This window comes from Rhyacophila brunnea, unplaced genomic scaffold (genome assembly GCF_057557595.1).
Source record: "Rhyacophila brunnea isolate RB1 unplaced genomic scaffold, BYU_Rbru_1.0 scaffold_3, whole genome shotgun sequence".
Classification (NCBI taxonomy): Eukaryota; Metazoa; Arthropoda; class Insecta; order Trichoptera; family Rhyacophilidae; genus Rhyacophila; species Rhyacophila brunnea.
Genome location: NW_028232965.1, coordinates 704,462 through 726,915, shown reverse-complemented (window position 1 = coordinate 726,915; position 22,454 = coordinate 704,462). Strand labels below are relative to the sequence as shown.

Below are 22,454 nucleotides of genomic sequence, written 5' to 3'. Positions count from 1 at the left end.
TTATATCTTAACCGGTATCTTGAGTAGGTTAGTAATTATTATCACCTTTAAATTGGTTTTAAAGAACTCGTCCATATTGCAATACAATATTATTGTATCGAATACGTTAAACTAAAAGAGCGCTCGTAACAATAATTGCAACTTTACACGACAACAATTTGAAAAAAATATTACATTGTTTTCGTCCAGAGATATTTGAGATTTTTTCAGGTGGAACCTTGTCGTTTTCATGAATTTTTGTACGAAAGAAAGAAACACCAGCTGCATGATACAGAATGTTTGTATGACAATTAGTTAGTTATTTTTGCCATTACGTATATACATTTACGCTTCATCTTTATACAATAACGTTTTTCAAAATCTTTAGTTTTTATATTTTTAATTAATTAGCCTGCCAAAATTTGACCTATGTAACCTTGACACGGAATAACGTTTGAAGAATGCTGAAGATGACATTCTAAATAATACAACTCCGATAAATAAATTATTTTCGCCCATCTCGCACCGTCAATGTTATCTTTGCATTATAAAATAAATAAACTTTCGTCTCAATTAATATACATTAGAACTATTGTGACGTAGGTACGATTCTGTAAAAAAAGGGAGTTAAGTTTGTACAGATTTTGTACCTGAAGTGTCATATATTTTAGAGTCAATAGACCTTTTGAATTAATAACAGAACTCAATATAAAATTGCGTTTTCCTGATAGTGTACTTTTTAAACATACGACAGGCATACTATCTCTCAACTACAGATATTGAATTAGCTAGAATGAAACAAAGCATTGCAAACGGTCAGAAATCTATTGAAACATGTGTCTTAAGAGCATCGTTTGTTTTATTTTACATACTATTAACAGAACAGGTTATTTCGAAAGAGCAATGACAATAATGTTACGATAGGTCAAACATTTTATTTTCTCTTCTTATTCTCACAAAATTATATCATCTCACGTGTTGTGGTTTGATATTGAAAGGTTAAAAAAATACTAGTTGTCGCATACATGTGTAGGCATTACAATAATTGTTTTTGTCTCCTTCCATATTATGCATATAATATTATATACAAGGTGAACAAGATCCTTTGTGTTGTTAAAATGATCAGCTGATGATATGATTTAATGAACCGTATTTAATAAAAAAATATTGTTCGTTATATACTTTTGTAAAAAAAAAAAAAGATATTCGAGGCTGATAATATCCACACGCCACCAAGCCGGGGCAGGTGTGTACTTGCGGGTGATTGGTAACAAAGAATCTCAGCACATCGGTGAACAGCTGATGAAACGCGGTAATAGTGAAAAAACGAAGAGTTATATCACCAAACAATAGTGATGTTCTGTCTACATAACTATCCAAAGCATATTTGAGGTATTAACGTATGGGTCGGAATGCTGGACCTTTGCCGAAGTTAATTGACTCAATATTATCGTAAAAAAAGTTTACAAGTTTTTAATACAGTAACGTGGCATGCTCTTTTCTGTCGTCATTTCTATATATTATGGCGCAAGAGGAAGAATTAAATTTTCACTAATTATTATGGATTGTTTGCTTTAATATCAATGTGAACCGTGAAAGATATTTGACGCGAAATGAGGCCTTGTAGACCATTAAATAAGGTCTGTTTAATGATTCAAAATTTTTCATTAATATTTTATTATTGTTTTTGTTACTTTAATCTTTTAAAATGAAGCAAATACTCAATTTTAATATATAAAAAAACAGTTACAACAGAGTCATTAAAATCATTTTTTTTTTCAAAATGCCCGCGTTTACGTTTGAGATTTCTTTAAACTCTGGCACAAAAACTACTCTACTTGATGGTCATGAGAAGGTTAGTTAATTTAATAATTATCAAAAAAAAAAATTGTTACGTCAAAAAACGAAAAAAAATCGCCGTAGGCTAAAACATATCCTGCCTTCAACCTAAACCCAATTATATATCACATTTTTTTAAGTGAATTAGTACCAACCTAGTTACATTTTTACAAAATAATATTCTATTCTTTTTCTTATTTTTCCAATAGGATCATAATATGGGCTTCTGGACCGAGGTCAGAGATCAAAAACCGCTACGCGGTATCTATATTACATTAAAACAGTTTCTTAGCCTTCTGCCTTTTATGGGATAAGGAGTATTAAATATAACCTCTCAATTTCCTTTATCTTTTGAATTTCAGGTTTGGCTAATAGTACTTTTTACCATGGCAGACCCTAAGAAGATCATAATATGGGTATCCACTGATTGTAGGTTTGTATTAACAGATTTTTTTACGAGAAATGGGGCCACTTGCTCAACCTATTAGGTCCATACTCTGACTCTAAACACAAATTGAAAAACAATATGTATATTTGCCAGATCCAGGATGCGAACCTGGGACAGTGGGACCCCTCGACATTATAAGCCGATAAGTAAGCCGCTTCAAATGCGAATTTGCTTTCCTCCCTGCATGACTCCCGCATGAAATAGTTATTCACCCTTAGAGCTGTTTCACATGAAACACTGGTGCCTCTGGACACTGCATATACGTATAAATGTGTGTCTCCGTCTGAACGCACCCATTCATTTATGTGTAAATGCGGCGTCTCGAGACTCTGGTGTCTCATGTGAAACGGCTTTTAGTAGTGAAGCATAATTCTGATACTTTAGTTAGAGTTCCTTTCAAAGAATACATACATAATATTACATGCTTTTATCTAAAATTTAATCACAAAATAAATTAATAACAAAATTTAAGATATTTATATTTTAAATGTACACGGTAGGCAAACTAATCGTTAAGGCTATATTATGTACTTCAGCTGGGGCACGGTCTAAAACGACCGTGTCTACGCGACGCGAAGATTGTGCAAACGACGCGTGCAGAACAAAACATTATTTGTCATACAAATTCAACACGCGTCCATTTAATTTTATGCTTATTATTCTATTAGTAATAATAATAATATGTTCATTGGCATGTTTTTTTTTCCAAGTAAATGGGTAACGTTTTTTAGTCATCTTTACACGATTTAAGAATTAATTCACCCAACGCCATTACAATACAAATTGACGTGTTCACGGCTCGACTATCGCTCTCCGAATGGCAGCGAGTCCGAAATTTCGTCGCACCTATAGTTGATTGGATGAAATTATTTGCCGTTTGACTGAAGTATGCTCTTAACCTATCATAAATAAGGGTCATTTATTTGAGTATTGTATCAGTGTTGACATTGTGTACCTAGTGACTTTTTTTTAAATTAGCGGCTTTGTATTATTTAAAGAAATAATACTAATGAATATATGAATTACACATTATGCATTCTTTAAAGGTATGTATGTTACAATATTGTATCACAATGAGTACAAATTAACCACTAATCATACTTTAATTACAATGACAAATGAATTATAAAATTCACACGAATCCAATAGTAAATTGATACAAATACACGTAGCTGTCTAATTAGGTGTTTGCGCGAATACTGTTGACTGTGTCAGTCAGTAATTTGTATCGGAATCATATTATGCTATGGCGTAGGTATTAATAATAATTGTATTATTACAAATATAACGTGTAATTTTGTTTTAAACACATATTCGATACACCATAATTTGTAACAATGGCCATTGACGGGTTGAACTCTAATGGATCATGGTGACTGAAGTTTTTCAATTTTAAATTAACAAGTTCAGTGAGTGATTTTCCAATAGTTTGATTAAAATATTTTTACTTTTGCAATAATTTATTATAATGTACCGTAGCTGACTGTATAAGCTAACATAATTTATTACCAAATAGCAGTGGTGAACCGTGGAGGTAGGCTGTTAAGATCCGCCATAAATAGTCCACACTAAACTTTGTCAGTCGGACGTATTTGTTTTTATTGAAATAAAACTACCATAATTTACGGATGGTGTTGGTTAGTTTTTAAGATTCAATAATTAAACACTGCCATAATATATAATAGTCAAAAAAATACTCGTCTATCTATTACATATCTAAAATTATGCAATTAAATCATACATAACTTTAGATATTTTATAGATAGAATAATATTTTTTATCTATCGTAGTTTGGTTTAGGCAGAGCGTAATGAATTTAAAAAAAATGAACAACATTGTGTAATATGTATTCTCTATCCAACGAAAACAAATAATAATTAACTATTTTTTTATTCAATTAATAATTCACAAGATTTAAGAATGTACCATTCTGATTATTGAACATACATAATTTTGAAAACACTTTCTGAGAAAATATATTATAACCAATAGAAAAAAAATATGTATGTTCAATAATCAGAATGGTACATTCTTAAATCTTGTGAATTATTCGTTGAATAAATGAAATAGTTAATTATACATTATTAGCAAGTTCAAGTAAGTTACATCATAAAAAATATTGGAGAAATCCACGACGTCGGTTAGTAATTGAAGTAATAGGTATCTACTTTGATTTAATAAAAACAAAAACCGATTGCCAAAGTAGCTTGATTTAGAAGAACGCTGATGAGTGGGTATTAAAAAAGCAAATAGTTAAAATTTGTCGCAATTAGTACGTCGCCTTGTAGCATAGAGGTAAATGCAACGGACGGTGCGTAAACCCAGGAGATGCAGGGTTCGATTCCCTGCCGGGATGGCTTACTTTTTTCAAAAGGATTTTTTCTATTGGTTATAATATATTTTCTCAGAAAGTGTTTTTCAAAATTATGTTATACGTTCGAAAACAAATAAGTATGAATAAAAAAGTGTGCACAATTTTGTTGTATCGCCCAAAGTATACCAGAACTATTATGGTTTGGTTTAGGCAAGGTTTAATTGATTTTCAAAAACTAACCAACACCATCTGTAAAATTATAGTCTTAGTTCAATAGAAACAAATACGTGTGACTAACAAAGTTTAATGTGCACTATTTATGGCGCATCTTAACAGCCTACATCCACCCTTCGCTACTGCTAAATAGAATATAAACACCACAATATTGTAATAAATCATATATAGTCGACACATGATAACATGGGCACATAAACGTCCTGATCTATGACGATGACGTATGTACTTACGATATATGTACCACTGTTGTACATTTAAAATATATCGTAATCTATATTCGAATATTCGATTTATTTTAAAATCGTAATCGTACTTATTGGTATTGATTAAATGCACAAAGATTTATCTAGTTAGGCTTTAAAAATGTTTGATGAATTATTATATGAAAAGATGCGCATATTGTATTTGTAATATTAATTCATACGATAGATTTCATTTAACAATCGTTTGATAATCAGAAACCTGGATAGTGTGAAAACAGAAATAGCAATAATTTACCAAGATAAGTTTCTTCCGTTAAGACGAGTTTGGTTCCGCTGAACGGGATGAAATTGATTTTAATTAATATTATTTAATCTAAAATGTGATACAAGTGCAAAATAACTAAATTATTATTAATAATCTTTGTCTAGTAATTTATTTAACTATAAGGTTGTTTTATGAAACTGTTTCAATAATAATTACCCAATTAGTATCTATATAATATACGTATGATGATGTAAAATGTAATACAATATTTCTTAGATATCAGAATGAAGTGTGAACAGTTCAAATGACGTTTACCACCGCATTCACGTGGGAAATGAACCATTCATAATATATTAAATAGGAATCTGAAAAATATTAATGTAGCTTGAATATATATATATATATATATATTTATATATATAATATAAACGAAATATTTAGAATGACTTACGTGCAATTCAATATCCTGGCGTTTGTTCACTGTCAAAATACGTATGGCACGATTCACTGCTTCTGAAACAAAACAAAAATGATACTATGTAAATGAACAGTTCACATTTCGACGCCCTAAAGATTTCTAAATATGTATTAATTATTTACACACAGAATTTGGAAATATTTGGTGAAGTTGTGTCAAGGTATAAAGGTAAGATGTGAAATCGCGGGAAACCTTACTAATCAAATCAAAAGTCGAAACGATTTCGACATCACCGCAACGATTGCGTCCGAAATCACATATTATTATAATATACACAAGTAGCTCAGTAAATGAATAATCGCCGGACTAAGCATCCATTGGACATCCTGTGGGAGATAAATTAGTGGTAATGAACAGGTAATGACCGAGAAGATTATAAGGGACCAGAAGGGATTAATCAGCATATTTATCTCAACTGAGAATGATTTTTTTAATGGCACTGGAGCTTAGGATCAGCGCTCAAAATGAAAAACTTTACGAACCGGAGCGCTCGATAATTTTACGAAAATATGAACACTGTTACTTATCTAATTATATAGATATACTACCTGACCCGGCAAACGTTGTTCTGCCATATAAATTATTTCTAGTGAATATTTTGGTTGTTAAATAAAAAATAATGAATGTATCGTAAGTGTGTGGGGATGGGATCTATGACAGAAAGAGGAATAGAGCGCTGTAGACGATGACCGCCGATAAAAACAAAAAACATCAACCATTCATTTTCTCAATTCAAAATGAGTAATAATGTTCATAATGAATGAATTACCTGTGACAGGATCTCGTTATTTAATGTTTATGCAATATCTGTCTTGTCCCTTCCAGAAAATTAGCGGATATTGGAGAGCGTCGTATGAACGGTGTGTGTCAGCGATGAACTCCAGATTATTGTTTCTTCTTCGAATCACGATTTCTCGCGTCGATGTGCGGTTGCCAACCATGATTCCAGCAATGTCGTCAACAACAGGCACATCGAATCGACGCACGTGCTTTCCAGCTGGTGTTTTATCAGAATTGAAGACAATAGCGTGATTGTCACTTTGCAATTCGTGCATGTGTGCTTTGAAGAATTTCAATAATTCATTGTGCTCATTCAACAAGGCGTCCAGTTCGCCGACGATGCGCCTGGCATTAGGCGAATTGAGGCTATTGTAGCCGCAACGTGCATCCACATGATTGGTGTCCTCACCGCCCATGAAGTAGATTTGTAAAAATTTATGTGGTTCGTTTGGCATTAGCAGCAATGAGCCTACTTTGTGGTATACTTGGCCTTTGATTTTGAACGTAGAATGGAATTGTTGACCATTTGCCGCAGTATTGTGAACTATTTCTGTTGCTCCGAACGAAGTCATTTGGAAGCATGAATTGAATGTGCGAATGGACTTCAGGAACAGGTTTGAATCTGGAACCGTGCCGATGAGCAAGCCGTTCAATGGTTCTGGTGGTATCTCAATTTCTGGTAGTTGCACTTTTCCTGATACGCAACACATCCCGGCTGACTCATGTTTGAATTTGAGCGCATGACAATGGGGACATTCTTTGTCCATAGCACCATCTGGCTCGTACTCGAATGCGATACGAAGAAACGAAGCGGATATAAATGTTCGATGTACTTGTTGGCGTTGTCGGTCATTTTCTCTGCGTGTGTTAACTACGAACCGGCGCGCTTGGCTCCGTTCCAATTGTCGTTGTTGATTTCGTTCAGCTCGTGCCTCTTGTGATTGAGATGCACGCAATTGCGACATGCTTACACGCACATTTTTGTTATCTTGTTGGATTTGTTTGTCTGTTCTTTCTGCTCTACTATTTTGCATGTTTGTTGCTTTATTCGTTCGATGGCCCAAATGGCCCCCCTTGCGTCTTGCTGGCATTGTGACTTTGATACACGCACATAAAAATAGATAAATTAAAATAAATCGTACAAAATTTTGCACGCATTGCGTTGTGATATGCCGAATGAAATATCAAAATGACGCGACGCTTCTCTTGAATTCTTATCGGACGTAGCGCCATCTGTCATTCAACAACATAAATAATTTCGTTCTGTTTGAAATACGAACGACGGTTAAATTTGTTCATACAAAAATAATATAATCGCGATTAAAAAATGGGAGGGTGGGGGTAGGAGGGTGAAAATTTGAAGTTATAGGTATTTTTTTATGCCAAATAATAAAAAAAAATACAAAAAAAAAATTGTCAAAAAAATAAAAGAATTTTTTTCTGGATAGAGATACCCTAATCACCTAGCGGTATGAAATATACTTGTTGACCCATTCTCATACCTAACAAATATAAAATAAAGAAAATAAAAATCGGTCGAGCCATTTCGGAGGAGTTCGACCACAAACATCGTGACACGAGATTTTTATATATATAGAGATTACCATTTTTATCGATTTGCAGCTGCAACTCAAAATTGAAAATATTCTTTTAAGTAAAGGGTTAATACATTATTTTTCAGCCAAGATGGAGTATATGGACGATAATTTCAATGTTTTACAAGAATTTTAGTCGGCAAATTATTCTTTTATCCATTAGATTTACACGAAGGATGTGGATATAAATATTTTTTTAATGACACGTCAGTGAGACAACGTTTGTTACAAAATGGGTAGGTACCTGATTATTTTATGCTTATGAATAAAAACGAATATGTACTAAAAATTGTGACAATTACATCATGAGCGGGTCATGACGTCCTTCAAAAACTTTTACGTCAAGGCTTTTCAGCTGTATTTCGGCGATTGCAGCACAGGCTAGGATGTACATAAATGAATTAAAATGTTCAGTAAAATACAATATGTTAATTTTCTATTATAATACAATATGGAATTTACATAATATTGATAATTCATAAGTACTGATAATTCATTCTAAATTAATCCCATTATTCTCATTTTTAATATGTAAGTAGGAAGGTACAAAGTTTAATTTTTTTCAACGTTTTTCTTAGCTCGTATTCTTATTTGTCCGGTACAAATCTTGCAATCGATTTTTAACTAACTTCCCAACTAGCTAGACATTGAAACTTTTATAATATATTAGAACACGATGCCAATGCATTTTTAAATACTTTTAGCTATCTTTAAGTAGAATTGATTTCATTTTCAGTTAATTCAGTTGTGTATGAAAAGTTATTTCAGAAGAAATCCGTAAAAAGTAAAACTATTATTGGTTGCTAAGTGGATCCTAGCAACTAAATTATTAATATTAATATATACGTGCATTACTATGGAAATCAATATGAAATGTCAAAATAACATTTCAGTATTATTTCTATCAAGTACAAGTTTTTTTGATCGTTTAAGCTAGTCAAGTCAAGTTTATATGATTCAACAGAAAATTTAAAAACGTTGTATATATAAAATATTCTTTTTATCCTGTAATTATTTTAAACTATCTTAAATATTGCTACTTACATAACCAACTAATTTTATTCAAGAAACTATAAAAGTTATCAACCATGTTAATTAATAATGTAATCAGGAAAACTACAATAATCAATATCACACCTGATAAATATATATTCTTATTTGGTTTGTTATATTATCAATTTTTAGAACGCCATTACGTTATATTAATAAATACTTAAATAAATTTATGCTTAATGATTCATTACATTATGTACTTATATGAATTTAACATACAATTTTTATAAACAACTATGATTACCTACATAATATTAATAATCTTCAGTCACACTGTACTTTATGTTATAAATATAATATAACAATACATTTCTTAATGTGGGTTTCGATTATAATTATTTCTAGCAATATACATTACATTACTTCATATCCGCCTCATAAAAGTCTCAATCGAATTAGTGATCAACTGATCAAACACTATGCTAATTGGAGTTTTATGACAATACTATTAATACAATAATAATTAATACAGGTACAAAAATAAATTTGATGATAGTTACTCTATGTTTTGTTAAGACTATAGTTTTCGTGAAATCCATCACATGAAAAATCAATAGCAAGAAGTATATTTTTTTTAAATGTCAACGAAAAAACACGAGTTGTGTATAAATTGAATACTTTTTATACTGGACAGAAGCAAGAAGTTATGGTTTATAGACAATGCAGTAATATATATTTTTTTAAATCAATGATTAAATTGATTTTTTTAATGGCCACACTTAGAGTAAACGCTCACTAATAGCGTTCAATGTACTACAGTAGAGATTCGTGTCCGGTGGAGTGTAGTAATTACATTTTTGGTGACGGAATTGGGCGAGAGGCTATGCAACTTAATTTGTACTAAAGAATTTAATAAAATTTGACGACTTTTGACACATTAATATTTGAGTTATAGTATACACTGTTTTTTATAAATTATAAATAATATTATAGATTTTATCAGAGCGGCATTAGCATATGGGGCATTATTTATTATTGCACATATATTTAATTTACACACTTTTTCGTAAAAGGCTAAGAATATATCGATTTTTCAATTGCGAATCTCGACTGCATATCTCTTTCTCGTCATAAACATCATGAATGAAGATCTCGATCACTCCGCAATAGGTACCACGGACATCTTAAATGATATTGAGTTTCCAGTAAAGTCGTTTACTTGGTCACTTCATTTTATCTGTGTTTATCCTTTGTTCGATTAGAAATAAGTTCAATTTTCAGTTTTAAAAATAATAAAATGAAAAATACATGAATAGATAAGTACAGTGACTAACATTTAAAAAATGTATGGTATAATTAAAACAACATTTCATTCATAAAAATAAAAGTATAAAACGAACTAGAATTCAATGGTCGTTCATTGCAAAACCTGGTATAGGCAGTCGTAAAAAATATTTTAATTTTAAGGTAGAAAATGTCTTACAGTCCCTGTGGGTCTATTATATATTTATCGACTGCTAAAGTGATAAATTGATAAATATTATCAAACTTAGGGTAAGTTTGTATCAAAGTATAAGCACGTATTGTAACAATAACAATACGTTGGTTATAATTCTTGCAATAAGTGCTATATTTTAACAGCAGCAAGAGAGGTGCTGTGAAAATATAGCACTTATTGCAACAATACAATCAACTTATTGCAATTGTTACAATAAGTGCTAATACTTTGATATAAACCTACCCTAAGTTTGACAATATTTATCACTTTAGCGGTCGATAAGTATAGAATAGACTGATGTGAATTATAAGATTTCACAAAATGTAACATTTTGTTTTATGGATACTTGTGTGGTTGATGTTGATACCCTGACAAGAAGGAAGTTCAAATGCTTTTCAAAAAGAAAACAAAAAATACACTTAACAATCAATTGTGTTGTCAGTATTTGGTTTATTAGTCAGCAAAAATTTCATTGCCAGTTTAAAGTCATCGTGATTGAGCGTAAAAAACTTTTAAAATTACGACTATACCTACATAATTGCACAAACTAAATTAACAATCTACAATGTAACAATTTAAAAAAATTTGAGCAATGGATTAATTTTATATCGCTATAGAGTGAGTCAGTGATCCCCAAACGTTTTTTTGTTAGGCGGGACGCTTAAATCATTTTTAGAAATTGCAATACTAACTGTAATGCAGATATTTATGAAAGTCTAGAGGGGTTTACACATCGTCGCTATAGGATTGGTTTCCCGAATATCCTTTTTTGTCAAAATCGACCTTTTCATCCACAATGTTTTTTTGTATCTAATTGGACTAGAACCATCCCTTTCTTTAAATTACTTTGTAATGGTAATGAATACATCATTCATATGCTGTAAAAATAACAATTTAAAGATCTCCATGTATTTAAATATAGGATTATGAAATTTGTTTTTCGTCTCCTGAACATTTGGTCTATTCGGGAAACAAATCCTACAGCGACGACATGTAATGTGTTAAACAGTGAAATATCTGTGAAAATGCATCCACTTACGAGTATTATTATAAATTGTATATAAATTCATTACCTACCATATTTCATCTTTTTTACGTATGTATTACAAACGAATACTTACATGCAAAGTTTTTTTAATTGTGATATTCACGCTAATAAACATTAAGAGCCTATTATTGCCGCAGGCGAAAAAATCGTCATCTACACAGAATCTATTCTGAAAAGATGTATTATTTGTTTCTAATTGACAGGCCATAAACAATACATAATAATACTGTGCTGATCTTTAATGTTTGCGGGCAAAGTTTAAGATCTTTGAGAGAAACAAAAGGTGCAGCACGTCGGTCGTTATTGACAAGTCAGTTTATCAGTTAGGTTCTATCTAATCTGGTTGAGAATCACTGTTGGCATTTTAGTAACACCAATTTCAATCCGTAGACTTCGTCACTGGTTAGACTAAATAGGAAACCAGTTTTTACAATCTACGGATGCTACATTTGTTTTGGCCGATGGCCGACGGATGTTTTGTAAAAGTATTTCAAATATAAATTTTAATATTTTCAAGATGCCATCAAAAGGGCCAATTTTAAATGCAATATTTCACAATTCAAAATCTGCGGCTGCAATAATTGCATCACAATGACTACGTGACTTTTTGTAGGCTAAGTAAGACGTTAAGAAAAATATGAATTGTTATTAAAATACTCTTTATGAATTTTCTATTAATTATCTTCATAATTTATGTATTAGTACAAAGTAACTGCATAATATTTTAAATACTTTGTTGTGTATATTGTAAAAATATTACATTCAACTCTTATTTATCAGCATGACAAAACCTTCTCAGATTTACATTGTTTTGACATTTAATTTTATAAAATACTACGTATACTACCGCGTAGGTCGAATGTCAGAATGTCCACTTCTAAAGCGGCGACAAAAGCATGGTAATATTATGTTGCTTTTTTTCATTGTAGGTCGGGATCCAGTTTGCGCTTAATATTTGTAGGATGAGTGAATGGCAATAATCATTGCTCGTAAAAGACTTCTTCGGAAAAAAAATGTTAGAGCGTCTTTGGAAGTCGGCCAAAATATACATAGGATCGTTATGCCAATTATTATGAAGATAGTTTTTCTTTAGTAAATTACTATTCACCATTCCAAACAAATACCTTATTTATTAATCAGTTTGAAAATGATACGTAAAGTTATGATTGTATCAAATGAACATACAAAATATAACCGCGATTATTTTCACTGATTGCTGAGTGGACCAGCAAGTAGTGAACACACTGAGCATTCGCAAAGATCTCTCTACAATTAAATAATACTAACCGTCTCACCCCACCCCGTATCCGGACATAATCGGGCAATATCTTGAAGCACAAAAAATGAAGCATTATTTGCAGTGATTTAGGTCCGGGAAATATCTCAGAAGCAATAAATCAAGACACTAAGTATTACTACCACAAAACAGATAATAAATATAATTCCGATAGGTTGTATATCAATACAGTAAATTTTGACGCAAGGTTTTGAATGTGTGAGTGTCCTACGAAAATGAACCACACATTATTTATATACGTGCTATAGTATAGGGAATCTAACCCCGGGATCTTGGTCAATTTTTGATACCTATGAATCCCGGGATTAGTAAACATAATCCTGAAACCTTCGGGATTGATTTTTTTATCAATCACAATCAATTATTATGTGTACAGCATTATGTTGGTGAAGTGTATGTACCTGCACATATCACAGGGGGATCGCCAGATGCTCACGGATAATAAATAACCATTTTTTGTTGTCATACACAATCGTAAGAACATCAAAGAAATAATAAATTCGTAACCAGCTAGACACCAATGACGTTCTGGCACGCGAAAGGCGTCTAGCCGCGAGTGCCACGGACGTGCAATCAGGCACTTGTTTCTACGCTGAATTTTATGAATTAACATTCATAAAATTCAAAAAACTCTTTTCTTAAAAAAAAACTGTGTTACTTTTACATTATTATCTATATTACAATATTATTTACTTCATTAAACCCATATATTTCCAAAATTGAACGTACATAATATTAAAATTAAATATCTTAAATAGTATAAATTATAATAGACATTTTTAACAGATTTTATCAATGCTATTTGTATAAATAAAAAAAAATCTTAACTAAAGAAAGAAACGCTAATCCCGGGAGCTACTACTCAGGAGCAATAAATCAAGACACTATTACTATCACAAAACAGATAATAAATAGAATCCCGATAGTCTATATACCAATACAGTAAATTTTAACACAGGGTTTTGAATGTGTGTGTATCCAACGAAAGTGAACCTTTTTCCCTGATTACTACGCACACGAGTCTTCGCAATGAATTTATGTTTAAGCTATTAATTATTGTAGAATAAAAATAATTTGGAAAAAGTAAAAAATTGGTCAGTTCAACTAGACTCTTCAAAGATATAGGTAAGAGGGTATAATATTATGTATAAATACTGGTCTGAAATGGGCTTGGTAGTGCATATTATGTACTGAGTCGTATGCTGTCTTCTTTTGGGATTCGTTATTTCCTCCTTAGGTCGTTCGTTCGATTCGTTTATTAAATTCAACTCAATACACAATACGCATTTGAGAAAAAAACCGATAAATCATTATGACTCCAAAAACATCAACATAAAAATGTAGTCAATGACTATATTGACGTAGTAGTCTAATAAATATTTACATACAGAATAATTAAAATGTATAACGTGTTTATTTTGGTCACGATCATGATATCTTTCTATGAATATTTTGTAAATTTTATTATTATGTATTTTTAATTGTATTATTCTAATGTTTTCATCGCCTTTTTAACTGGAATAACTTGTTTTAAATGGCGAGAAATGATCCTGATAGGATATCAAAACATGATCACCTTAAAAAAACTGTTAGATAATTAAATAATAACACTACTTACTAAAAACATTGGAAAATCCAATTATTATACAAAATATGTATAGAACAAACTGACTTTAGAATAAGCCGTCATCACTTAATTGTAGACGTATATCATAATTATTAAAATATAATGACACAAAGGAATAATTTTCCATGGAAATTAATTTTCTAGGTATACAGTCATGCCAGTTTCCAATAGGGGTTCAAATGTATGTTATACATAACAACTGATTCTCGAGCCAAATACCAAATAAGATCCAAAATATATCGTATATAAAACATTAAATTTACAAGAAACTCGGGTAAACAGAAGTAGTCTGATGTCTAGATACGTCAATCCATATAAATGTACTTTTAAAGTCCCTAAGCATAATATTATTTATATATTTTTTTAATAATCCGTATATAGGTGTTGTATCACAAATGTAGTGATCCGTAGTACCCTATGAGTCCTTGTTAATAAAATTTTAATTTTAATGATGCAATGTAGATAAAACTTTAAAAACATTAAAATCTGATTTTCCCTTCATCTCCAAACTTTCAAATTGCGATATCTCGAAATGATTTTTTTTTGTGTTGGCCTAACAATTTGGCGCCCACTAGACGCCCATAGTGGCCGGACAAGCGTTGGACTATCACGCCGTAGGTCCCAGGTTTGAATCCTGGTTCTGGCAAGTACACATATTGTTTTTCAATTTGTGTGTGAGTCAGGGTATGGACCTAATAGGTTGAGCAAGTGGCTGACATCCATTTCTCGTGAAAAACAAAATCCGTTAATACAAACCTCTACTTTGTGGAGGCCCATATGATCCTATTAGGATCGGACATGGTCAAAATTTTTCGAAAAAAAAAATAATTTGGTGTAAAAAAAAACCAGCAAACAATTTTTCTTTAATATGTCGTAAAAACCGGAAGTTTTGTAGTATATAATATTATTAATTTTGTATAATACACGCTAGTTTTTAAATTACTGAGAAGTTTGAAATGAGTTTTAAATGTACAGTCGGATTTATACGTCAAAACCATGACCTGTTTTACGAGAAAAGTGTCGGATAGGTAATACAAACAAATTTTCTCCTACAACGATACATTTTATCACATAGATACGTTACAACAATTAAACATATAAATTTATTTTAATAGAATCAATAGTTGTATTATTAGTTGAAATATCTATTACATCTTTAATCATGATTGACCTATCATATAATATTTATTTGCACAACTTAAAAAATATAATTTAACCACGAATTAACTGTGAGCACTGCGACTATTTAATTAGGCATTTTTAATATTTTAGTCCTAGCCATATTTATTGGTGAATCTGGATTTGGATATCAGTAATAAAAAAATATCATAATATTATTTTATTATTCCAGTAATATAGCTTCGTACCACTGTTGTACAGCAAAGAATCTAGTTGTATTATGAAAACACGAGTTTTGTACTTGTCAGTACAAAATTATTCACAATCAAGGTAATTACTAATTAATCAGTTTAGCATTTAAATGTATACATCTTATACCGGAAACTAATTAGTATCACACAATAATTATCGGAGTACTTAGGTACCTTCATGTTTGTCCTTTATGGCTATCATCTATAAACAGGAATATTAAGTCAACTAAATAGTTAAAGTAATACTAAATATTACGTTGTCGATTATTGATTAGGTAATCTTTCGCTTTGTTAATTATGTTCAAAATTCATTGTCTTTTCTTCTTTATTAAGTACATGAATAATTCTGTAATTTTTATACTAACAAAAAAGTCGGGGATTTTTTAAAATACTTATTTTAGTTAAGTCAGTATTATTTAATTCTGTTAATGGTAACCAGACACCATCGAACTAAGTAACTATTTACAGGTTGATAGTAAGTATGCATTGGTATCTATAAGTTTTGTATTACCTACCTAAAAGGGTGCTAAAATATCTTGCTACGCCCCTAAATAGAGGCAAACTCATTAGCGTTCAAATTAATTTACGATTTGAGGCGATGTAACCAAAGTAATATACGGCGTGGAATATCATCAATATACAAATTTATTATCCACGGGATGATTTCCTGACAGAAGAAAAACGTCGCATCTCAAAAATGTGTAGTAATCTATTGAGACTAGTTTGAAACCAGCACTTTATTCTTGTTGAAAACAGCAGCAGACAGATAAAGGTTTGTCAAAATCAACGCAGACGTCCAGTAACGGATACGGCTTGTAAATAATAAAATAATATATCAATATATAATGGTTGGTCTCCATAAAAAAAAACTCTGCATATTACAATATTTTATTAAACAGGTAATTATAATATAAAATGTTGCATACATATCAATAGGACTTCTTAATAGTTGTTCATGTTTTTAATTTAGACTGGTAATGCATAAGTTCTTCACAAACCTAGAGTATTGTTTGTTATTTATAATTATATACCTATTGTATAACCTTAATTGTAATATAAATATTATGTCAATCTTTTAGTCAAAATAATTTGTTATATGATGTTAAAATCTTTTTAGAGAGTTATTGGGACACCAGATAAATTTAAATAGCCGGTTTGAATATTAGAAAAAAGGTGTTGATTTTTTATCACAATTTTGGCAATATTTTTCAATGCTAAATGCTTTAATGCTACTGACAGTTGATAGTATTATGTCACGGTCGATATAATTAATATGTCGAAATTTGGTTATAGTGACATAATTTTATTTTTCCGCAAGGCTTTAATTTGAATACATTTTTCATTTAGAAATGTCGAAATGAAACCAATATATTTCTATTTTGCATTTTTGACATTCATTTATGACAATATTATATTCTTAAGTTTCTGATCTTACGAAATTTTCCAGATACAAAAATGATTGTTTATAAGAACTTTCTTATCTGTAGGTATTCTTCACCTTGACATTTTTATTGGTCATTATATTATATAAAATTAAATATAGCAACCATTCACATCTGCGTTACTATCAATAACCATGTACCTATAAGTCACGAACGTCTATTTATTACAACGTTTTTCTTAGCTCGTATTCTTATTTGTCCGGTGGTTCTTTGTCCAGTACAAATCTTGCAATTGATTTTTAACTAACTTCCCGACTAGCTAGACATTTGAAACTTTTAGAATATATCAGAACACGATGTCAATGCAATTTTTTTAATACTTTTAGCCATCTTTAACTAGAATTGAATTCATTTTCAGTTAATTCTGTTTTGTATGAAAAGTTATTTCGACACCATTATTGGTTGCTAGAGGTCTGGGTTTCTAGCAACTAAATTATTAATATATACGTGACATGTCAAAATGACATTTCAGTATTATTTCCATCAAGTACAATTTTTTTTGATTGTTTAAGCTAGTCAAGTCAAGTTTATATGATTCAACAGAAAATTTAAAAACGTTGTATTTAAAAAGTGCTTTTTATCTTGTAATTATTTATATTTGTATCAATGCAATAGATAATATAAAAAGAAAAAGTCCATCGACCTGCCTAAACAGGTCAAGTGTAAACAAGCAATTTTAAAAATGTGATGATTGGTATCTGAGAAAAAATAAGACAAATTTATGTGTCAAGAGTAGGGAATCCAATCCCGGGATCCCGAGCTATTTTCGATACCTATGAATCCCGGGATTTCGGGATTGATTTTTTTATCAATTTTTATGGAAAATATAACAGAAAAAATACTTTTAATACAAAATAACTACATTAGAAATAAACTGAGTTTGAATGAAGTTTGATGTGTAGGTTGCCGATTCATTTTATTTTTTCACATAGATTATTAAAAATAAGAAAGATTGGTAAAAAAACAATGCTTCGCACTTTTAACAAAGTAATTCCACCATGATATCATACGTTTTACGGCAGTTTCATATTTGGCTGACTAATTAGATTTATGAAGCGGAAAGGCCATAAGTACGCCATGATTATTTGCTTTACTATTTTAAATCTCGCTGATCTATTCATTATGTCTTTACTATCAGAAATAGCAATCTCATATTAAATTCACATTATTATTTATATTACAATATTATTTACTCCATTAAACTTGTGTATTTCCAAGATTTAACGTATACAATATTAACAATAAATGTCTTAAATAGTATAAATTATACTAGATTTATTTTTGACCGATTTTATCAACGTTATTTGTAAATATAAAAATTTTATATTAACAATGGAAAAAAATCCCAATCCCGGGGCCAGTCCCGGGATCCCGGGATTGTCAAATTGTAATCCCGAAATCCCGGGATCAGAATTTTGGCTCGGGATTGGATTCCCTAGTCAAGAGGACACCATATTATCCTACCGTATATATAGATGACTAATCAGAGAAAATTTAAAATTAAATACGCGATTTTTAAAGATTCCTTCCAGTTTACGAGGTTGTGTTTTCTAGACGAAGAAGTTACGCTAATATATTCAAATCAGATACGTTTTCGTGAAAACAACAATATTCATAACTGGAGTTTTTTCTTTGTATGCATTTGTAACCAACCTTCCCTCTCTTTTATTTATCTACATACACAATAGATCAAATAATATTGTAGACATATTTAAGTATTTGTTTCCATATAATCAAAAAAGTCCTATCAGCAAAAGTAATTCCACGAAGAAGTCATAAATACATTTTATAATTAATATATAAATTGAAAAATAAATTTACGATTAAAAGTATTGCTTCATACAATTATTGAATGTGGATTACACTTACGGAATTAAATTGTGTTTTGATTAAGCTGCAAATCTCTCGTTTACGTTGTTGCTCACATTTTTAAAATATTACCTATCTCAAATGTTGCATTTTCAGGTCACGAGGTGAACGAAGAGGCGTTGTTGAATCGAGTTTTTAAACGCACCCAATGTAAGCCAATAGCATAGTGAAGATAAAATAATATTTAATATGACTAATTTATATCTGTCATTGAAAATAAATGTTATATCGTGGTGATACCTCAAACGAAAAAGGAAATTGGCTGAGAATTGAGACAATACGTTTCTGTATTAAACTTGAAGAAATGAATTGTATATTGCACGATTGTTCATTAATATTGCTTACTCAAAGTCTTAAAAAAACCTGCATTAAACTAAATATACCTACATACCATTGGTTCACTTAATTTCCCCAAAATCTATCACATCTCAGACTCACAATTTACTCATGTCACATTCACTAAAATGTTGTCACATCTGATTACCTTTTCCTATACGATTGACAAACATAAATAAGAGCATTCACACAATATGATTCCAGTGGCAAAAAGTGTCTGTTGAAGGTAGATAGACTGTGGTAGGTAACTGAAATAAAGTACTACGCACAGAATAGATTAACAAATAGAATTGCGGTAGGCTATTCTCCAATACACTACATTTTGACGCAGGGTTTTGAATATGTCGTCAGAGCGACGTTTGCATTCATACACCCAGTAACGTCCCTAGCCAAAATGCCGCCTCTAGGCAGGGCCAAAATGTCGCCCCATTTTTTATACAGTATTTTTTAATCATCCTTTCATGACTCCAATATCTAAGAAAATTGTTGTATGGATACATTATTAACAAAATATAATTACCACTAATCTCCTACCATCTCTGCTTCAATAGACAATATTGCGAGTCCACGGTTTCAGATACATACATTTAAAAATACACCTGACAACTTTTTATTTTTTTTATTAAGGAAAACAAACAGTTACATATTGATTACAGAAATTTATAATATAATAATAAAAAGTTAATGCAACCAGCAAAGTCCAAGACTCGCGAGTGACGAGCAAAAATTTTTGGATAAATTTTAAATTAGCTAAGTATGTACCTACCATTACTTAATTCAAATATAATTCGCAAATCTGCACGTGTCATTGCTGGTCATCAAGGACGTGACGTCTAAGGACAGCGTAAGTAAACTAGACATCGCGAACCCGACAAAAAAATTACAGTCCTATTAAATCTTTTATGTCATTTAATAGGTACATTTTGTTTCCAACCAGTGAGCTGAATTTTTTAATGGAAAGATATTTTCGATATTTCTCTCCGATTTTCCTCGATTTGCCGCCCCCAAGTGACGCTAAATCTGCCTACCCCCACGGGACGTCACTGCATACACCTACATTACACTTCATCATAACACATATCTCTTGATAATGGCCTCTGCAACTAGCCCGAATTACTGTACAAAAACAACCGTGAAAGTCTCAAACATTATACCTACGGCTATGCGTGGTTTCTCAAGAATGCCCGCATATCTTTAAACATACATTTGACATCACATTGTTGTAATTTTTGGCGAATATTTTCTCATTGCTTCTACCACCAGAATGTTACTCAACATGCTTTCTTTTTTGATTGGAGGACCGTCATTTTAATATTGCGCAGTTCGAGTCGAATCGGACCACCAAGAAAACATTGATGCATAATGGTAATACCTACAAAGCTTTCAATTATTTTGAAAAATATTTTTTATAATACATTCGGTATAATACAATACACTTTTATGCATCGCATCGATATGCATCAAATAAAACTACACAACTATAAAAATATATATTATTTACAATCGAATGTCGATTCTGACGTAAAATTTTACGATTTGTGAGTTTTTTAATCATAAAGGTAATAATATGAATACCTTAAATATTTCTTAATTTTTTATAATGCATCGTTATTACGTAATATTTTACAACGTCCATACCGTATTTAAGGTTTTTGAGTGTGTAGGTTATTATGTAGGCACTTATCGTATTCTTCATTCGAGAGCATTCATGATTGAAGTTTGCAACTCGGATAATTCGATTATCGGCTTATCTTATCCGTGGCTAGATTCTCGAGAAATTTTCGAGATTGTCCATCCCGAATCTCAAGAATTGAAATTTTTAACATTTCGGGAAATCCCGGATCTCGAGAATCTTTTCCATTGGGGAATGCCAAAAGAAATGGCGTATTTAAAAAAACATTACCTTATTCTTAGGTCAATAATTTTATTATTATAAAGCAATCATTATTCGTAGGATGTTTATTACACTTGAATAGTCAAAGACATAGCTTATAATTAGTATCTTTAGAATTATCTTCAAATGTGTTAATCTTGCCCATTTTTTGAATAATAAAATGCCTAATTCTTGTCAAATTTGGGATCACAGAGATTATCAATATAATTTTTTGTACTACATAATACGTCACCATGTTCAATCCTTGAAGGATTATCTGGGCTTCAGGTAGTGGAAGTTGTATTAACGGATTTGTGTTTTTATAATAAATGGGTGTTAGCCTATTAGGTCCAAACACACATTTAAAAACGACATATGAATTTTCCAGGCAGGGATTCGAGCCCGGGACCCACTACATTATAAGCGTAACCGCTTGGTTATCGTAGGCATTGACACAATCAATACTAATTAATAGAAAGCACTTAAAGAAAATCGTAAATATATGCGAATGAAAAAACACAAATACGCATACCTTTATTAGGTTACGATATTTTCTTACTTGAGCTTGTCTACGCGATAATTATATTAAAATATCAACATTTTGTATTATTTACAGATCTTCAAAATACAGTAGCCACCGTGTAAGCAAAATTAACAACTGTACCTGTAATATAAATATTATATTCCGATTATTTACTCTCTCTCCAGAATAGCTCGTCCATCAACATGTAAAATACCTCCATTCATATAAATAAGTTATACTTTGTATGTACTTATTATGATAAGATCTAAGATCTAAGATAAGATTTGATTTATCTAATTCTATTTCGACCACTGCAACTTTTATGGTACCATCTTTGGAAAGTCGACGTTCTATATCTGATCAATATTTTCTTTTTAAAATTATCAATGGTTTTGTTGACTCGCCAAACCTACTCGAAAGGGTGGGTTTCCATTGTCCAT

At 31.0% G+C, this 22,454-nt stretch overlaps 1 protein-coding gene across 3 annotated transcripts in view; it reads right to left on the bottom strand.

Annotated features, from left to right (window-relative positions):
* The window catches only part of LOC147067723 (very long chain fatty acid elongase AAEL008004-like), a 110,026-nt gene that overhangs the window by 69,406 nt on the left and 18,166 nt on the right, over positions 1-22,454 (bottom strand). For 2 of the 3 annotated variants that reach the window (XM_085952864.1, XM_085952866.1), the window contains exon 2: positions 5,737-5,798. The gene's annotated coding sequence lies outside the window, so the exon portion shown is untranslated. The remainder of the gene's footprint in view (positions 1-5,736; positions 5,799-22,454) is intronic. The other variant, XM_085952865.1, reaches the window with a different exon arrangement.